Raw genomic sequence first — 7,097 nt, 5'->3', positions numbered from 1 at the left:
CCTCTAAATTGGTGCATCACAGATGAATACCTTTTCCAAAATTCAGCTGAGGAAATTGTCAAAGTCTGGGTTGTATAACTGAGAGAAGTTAGAGTCTATTTTAAGGATGTTACATTCACTCTTCTAAACAAAGACTTAATGGATTCTTTGTCTCTAGCAGAAATTAAGAGAGTGCTAAGTTTGTTAAAAGGCAAGGACACTGTTACAAGAACTTGGAGATCATCTTTGGCTAAATGGTTGATTGAAAAGGAGGAAACAAAGAAAAGAGATAAGGCTGAAGCTGAAGAAAGAAGAAGGAAACATGATGAAGAAATATAAATGTTTATAAAAAGATCAGAAGAGTTGAAAGCAAAAGGAATGAGCAGAATTTCTAAAGATGGTAGATTTCTAAACATTAAAGTTGGTGGATTCTCAAGATTCAGTTTAAAGTATCTGGACCAAGAGTACCCTAAGGAAGCAAGGCAAAAACTTGTGGAAGCTCTAAGTGGAACACTCATCATAGAAGAACTTGAAATTCTTGATCACTTGAAGGATAAACTTAGAGAAGAAGCAGATATAAAAACTGTCCTTACCTGATTCCTGTAATCTTGGAACTTGGTGAATCTTATGTTGTACAAGTTGTAATTTTATCAAGCTTTATGTTTTAATCTTATCTTCCATCAGTTTTAAACTTGGGGTTAGTCTTGTTAACAGGCATGAATTTGTGTGAAGCAATCTTCTCACAAATTAGGGGAGATTGTTGTAAAAGACATGCATGTACTTTAACAAGACTAAGACAACTTTCCAACCCTAAGTAAGTTGTTTTGTTATCTAAATTTGTATTATGTACTTGTAACACTTAAAGTCTGTAAAAATGCAAAGGAGGAGACTGGTGTCTTTTTCCTAAAATAGTATCAGGCCTAAGGATTTCATCTGGAAGAAGATCAAGAAGATCATGCCTCAGAAGAATTCTGAAAAAGCTTGGAGTTAAATAAATCTGTTTGGAGAAAAATGTTCTAAGTCAAGATCTCTACAAGTCACAGATTTAATGTTATAGAGAAGTCATTCGAGAACTCCAGAATGACTTATCGAGAAGTCATTCAAATTCCAGAGAGTACTGACGGATAAGCAATATCTACTCGATGGATGAATAACATCTACTCGTGGGATGAGCAATATCTACTCGACGGATAAGCTATACATCTACTCGACGGATAAGCAATATCTACTCAATGGATAAGCAATATCCACCGGGAGTAGGGAAGTCAGGAAAGCTACTCGAGAACTCAAAAAGATATCGACAAGTCTTTCTTTCACTAGAGAACTCAGAGTTATCGACAAGTCTATATCCATTCAAGAACTCAGGGATATCTACAAGTCAAGTGAAGTTATGAAGACTAGAGATCTCGATGAGCTGAGGACCTCTACAAGCCAAACTCATTATGGAGTATTAGAGATCTCGATAAGCCTTTGTACTTATCGAGATATCAAATGTTCAAATGAATCAAACTGGAGATCTCGAAATACAGTCTCAAAGTACAAAATTGCAGATCAGTTTAATATCCAAGATAAACAATCAACAAATAATCCAACAGCTGGATTGGCAAGTCTACAAAAAGCTGCTTGAAGTGTGTGGAAAATCAATGGCAAAGATTAACTGACAGAGGAAGATTAAAGTAAACACTGGATACTAAAGATATGCTAAGCCAGAAATGGAAGATTTGCTTTTCTATTAATAGAAATGACAAGTGACAGTTTAGAAAAGCTAATAGCATGTTTATTATCCACTGTGTAAACCAGCAGTTAAGTGAGCTATAAAGTTAACACTGGTCCTCTCGTTAGAATTAACAATTTAGATCAAAATTCTTGTAACATCCTCGAGAAGAAGCTAAGCTCTTTAACTTCGAAGAGCTTAGAAATTTTGTAGCAAAGCATCTTAATTTTTAATACAAAAATTAAGTAAGTTTTGAAGATTTGTGTTCTTTATTTTGTGCAAGTTTAATTTCTGCATGAACACTTTTCTATACAAGATTTAATTTACTTTGTTCAACCATTATCTTTCAAGAAAAGCCTAAAATCAGAAAAAACACATTCACCCCCCCCCCCTCTGTGCGTGATTCATTACCTAACAAGTGGTATCAGAGCCAAATCTGAAAGAAAACAGATTCAAGATATTGGAAGAATGAATACACAGAAAATCAGTAGCAACAAAATTCCTACCTTTGACAAAGCTAACTACACTCTTTGGAAAAAGAAAATGATGTTGTTTATCAGGATGGCAAATCCATTCTACATTCAGATCCTCAAGAATGGACCCTTCATTCTGATGGTAAGGGTTGAGGAATCTATAGATGGAGACATTATCATACCAGCTCATTATGCCCCAAAAGATCCTGCTGAGTATACAGATCCTGAAAAGGAGAAAGTTTCCCTGGATAGCAGCTTGTAAATGATATTGATTGAGTCACTTGACAATGTGATGTACAACAATATTATCAACTGTGACACTGCCAAGCAGATATGGGAAAAGATTGAGATACTGTGTGAAGGAACTGAGGAGGTTAGATCCAATCAAAGAAGGATACTGATTTCATAGTATGAGGGTTTCTTACTGATGGCTAAGCCTAAGGAAAGCATTACAAATGTGTTTGAAAGATTCAACAAGCTGATAAATGACTTGTAGCTTCATGAAAAATACTATGAAGATGAAGAAGTGAATCTAAAGTTCTTGCTTACTCTCCCTGACCATTTGGAACAAAAAATCTCAGCAATCAGGGAAGGAAGAGACTTGAGCGGAATAACTCTGGAAGTTCTGTATGGGATTCTTAAAACATATGAACTAGAGATGATTCAAAGGCAATCGCTGAGGTTTGGTCAAGGACATGTTATGGATGGTTCACGTGCTTTAAATGTTAATGAAAGCCACTCATTCAATAATGAACTAAGATACCAAACTTCAGATGCCTTATCAAGTGCGCATAATACATATGATTCACAGGAGCAAATCATCTTAGAGCTGGAAAAGGATGAATTTTACACTCTTGAATAACTGGATGAGCTAGATCAGTCTATGGCCTATCTAGCTAGAAAATTCTATAACATTAGAGTAAAGAAGTCAAGGTACTTCAAGAATAAAGGACAATCCTTCAACAAAGACAACAGCTGGAAAGAGAAAGGGAAGTACAATTCTGATAGCAAGAGTGGTTACAAAACTGGATCTGTTGACAGATCTAATATAAGGTGCTTCAATTGTGATGAAATAGGCCACTTTGCTATAGAATGCCGGAAACCCAAAAAGGCAAAGAAAGACAAAGCTTATCTTGAATAGGAAGCAAAGTATGAAGCTCTTCTGAAAAAGCAACAGAGCAAAGCTTACATTACAGAGGGAAAGAGTTGGGATGATTCAGATAATGATGAAGATGAGGAAGTTGGAAACTATGCTCTAATGGCCTTGGAGCAAGGTGAATCATCCTCATCAAAAGGACAAACACCAATTATTACCACTACTGATTTAAATGTAAATCAATACCAGCAAACTGTTGAAAAGATGAGCATAGAAATGTTTCACATTTACACGAGCATGGTTGCTGTTAGGGCGAAAACACGCGCTAATATTCACGCAAGTATACGCGTTCGCAAGTAATATAGAATACTTTCTAGTTCGTTCCCACAGAGACTCAGACTAATTATTGTTTAATTAAACTCACGCACCAACGTATGATTACTTCTCAATGTTAAGACACTAACACTTAGAATTGTTGACTAAATATTAACTACAATTAATTACTTAATTAATCACTTAATTAACACTTCGAATTATCAATATTAAAACACTCATGAGATCATAACTTCATTACTACTTCCTTCAATAGTTATTATTATTATCCTTAGCATGCAACAATGATGATATTAATCGAATAACACGAAACTGATAAAAGCCAACTTTCGTTGTACTCATACCATTCTACCAAGCATCCACAATTAAGATAGAAGTTGAATAGTCATCAATTATGTTGAGTTCCTATATGTCTACAGAAATTGACAACATAACGATTTAAGCACAAGTTATTCCTTTTGATTACACAGGGCGAATAAAACTGTTAGAGTTACCCACTAATCATGCATATCATACATGAACCTATGCTAGCATGGCAAGTTCTAAATCTCAAGATCCACCGTTGCTTCAAAAGAGATTAACACCCTATCTTATATGTTCGCGACGCACATAAGACGAATACGCACAACCAATACTAGATATCATACAATCATCACACACTAAAGCATTAAACAATTAACTAAAGAATTCCATAGTAAATCCGTTACGACCCCATGATCACGATTAGCCCATAATAGCACTTATCGTCATCATGGGTTCATATGAATTCATGATAAACAAACACAAGAAAATAATAACTAAACTAATTATATTAAATCGGAGTACGTCACAAGAGTAATTAGGTTCAAAGTAAGAAAATTAGCATCCAACGTTACAACGAAATAAGAATCACAAGAAAGTATGCTTCCTCTTCGTTGCTGTGTGCTAAAACGGGCTTCTTCCTTATCTCCTTCGCTCCTTGCTTAATACCACGATCCTCTCTATGAAAACGTCTCCAAATCTACTTATATAATAGTCCCATAAAACTCAGATTACATAGAAGTTGGAAGCCAAACAGAAGTAGAAGTTTTAAAATAATTAATTAATTTCCCGACCCTGCGCTGAGCGGGCGCTCAGCCTTCTGCGCGGCCGCTCAGCATAGCTAAGCGGGCGCTCAGGACCCTACTGGATTTTTCCTGAGTTTGCTCCGTTTCTTCGCCGTAATCTGCCCCTTTCTTTCCTCTCGCAATGGTGAACACATGCCAAGGCTTATTCTTGATGATTACTCATCCGAAATGCAACTAATACCCTGAAATGCATAAACACTAGAAAAACGCATCAAATACATAAAATACTTGATTTCAAGGCACCAATTTAAGATATTTTAAGACGTTCTAAGTGGTATAAAATGCCACTTATCACACCCCCAAACTTAAATCGATGCTTGTCCTCAAGCGTCACAGACTCAAAAATAAATAAAAACTTGCATGAATGCAATCTATATGAAATTGCAACGATCCCCCTTACTACGAACTAACCAACCAATTTACAACATATCAACAAATGCAGTTAGGCGATCAAAGATCAATCAAATCATGCAAACGAACATACAGCCAGAAACGTGGTGTGTGCAGATGCTTAACAGATATGCTTCGGAACTAGACCAGTTATAATGACTCAACTATCATCAAGGCAATCATATGATTATACAAAGAATAAAAATTCTAGGCACAAAGTAACATATAACACTACAAGAATTCTGGAGCTTATTACGGAATCATGCTTTTTATTCACAACAACAATGCTTATTTGACTGTGCAATGAGTGAGGTCCACAAAAGACTTATACAATGGTAACCATGTAACGAGCGTTAGGTTAGCGGATCCCAGACTCTAAAAGCCTTAGGTCACTAGGCACAAAGTCCCCTAAGAACTTAATAACTCGAGAACCAAAGAGCCCACTCGTGATCAATTATGCATAAACACATACTTTTTTTTCTTTTTTTTCTCTTTTTTTGATTTCAAAATTTCTGAGCAAGTGCGTTTCGCTCCATCTTGCTCAACCCTAGGCTACTCGCATAACATGCGAGCCGGCTACTAGCCATTTGACGCCTAGCCACAACTAGCAACAAATTCCATTTTTACTCCATTTTTTTCTTTTTCATGCCTTTATCACTAAGAACCTATTATCGAATTCTAAGCATAATAAATAGATTAACCTCGAAAACAATCAGATCATAACAACAATCTAGCCCTTAAGTATTCTCTAAGACTTAGTGAAAATACAAGTGCTTCTAGCATGCATATCAACCTACACGACTAAACATCACTTTAATGCTATCACTACACTCGCATCAACATCACAAATTAGTCGATCAATCATCGCAAAAGGGATCATGACATATGCATGAACTATATGATATGACAAACAAATTAAGCTATATAAAAAAAACTATATGGCAAAAATTATGCAACTATATGAACTAACTATCATGAAAATGCAGATATATGACACACACAAAATATTCCTTAACTACCACCCCCAAACTTAAAATCTTCACTGTCCCCAGTCAAGGTAGTAGAAAGGAACACAGGGTATACCTACTCGGAGTCATCATCATCATCACCCTCAGTGGGTGGAGTATCAGGCGGCGGGTATGCAGAGTCCTCACCAAAAACTAGCCACTGGATATCAGCTTCAAGGCCCCGAAAAGCAGTCTCTAACGCAAGGGTGAGCTCGTGAGCAAACCTGCTCTGTGTCTCGTACATGGCATCCATCCGCCGTGAAAGCCTCCTATACTGGGCATCAGTCATCCCAGCACCCTCCTGAGCTCTCGAAGAACCAGCCTCATCACGCCTAGACCTAGCCAAAGTAGCACCTCGTGCTGGACGCCCTCCTCGAAGACGATAACCCAGCCCATGCTCCTCGGGCTCACCATCGTTCCACTCCTGCATCCCATTCAGAGTCCCCGAATCAATCGGAGCGGCCGGCATCTGCAACTGCTCATGAGACGGCCAGTTCACTCCCACTGCTTGGCAAAGCTTCATGACCGTGGATGCATAAGGGATGTTCATGTGCTTAGCTCCCCTCAAAAACTTCAGAATTCCTTGGTAGACAAACTCACCAAGGGCCACATAGTACTCCTCATTAAGAATTCCCCACAATAACTGTGCTCTATCAACTGTGACCTCATGTGCATGCGAAGAAGGCAGAATATTAGCACAAATAAATGCATTCCATGCACGGGCATACCTGTTCATAGCGATCGTCGGGAAGTGACGATACTCATTAGTGCCGGTCTTGAAGGTCCAAACTGTGCCCAGCCTACAGAGAGTAGCACAAATCAAATCCAAGTCAAAATCCTCAGCAGTCTTCTCATTCCAGTTCTCATCCTCGGGCTTCCTCTCTCGTTGCCCAATCACACGGTGAATCACCGCTGGGTGATAATCAACCGTCAGCCCTCGGACTAAAGAAAACCCATTCTTCTCGGCCTTCGCGTTCGCATAGAACTCGCAAACCACGC

This window comes from Apium graveolens, chromosome 3 (assembly GCF_009905375.1).
Source record: "Apium graveolens cultivar Ventura chromosome 3, ASM990537v1, whole genome shotgun sequence".
Taxonomy (NCBI): Eukaryota; Viridiplantae; Streptophyta; class Magnoliopsida; order Apiales; family Apiaceae; genus Apium; species Apium graveolens.
Note: the sequence above shows the minus strand (reverse complement) of the source record.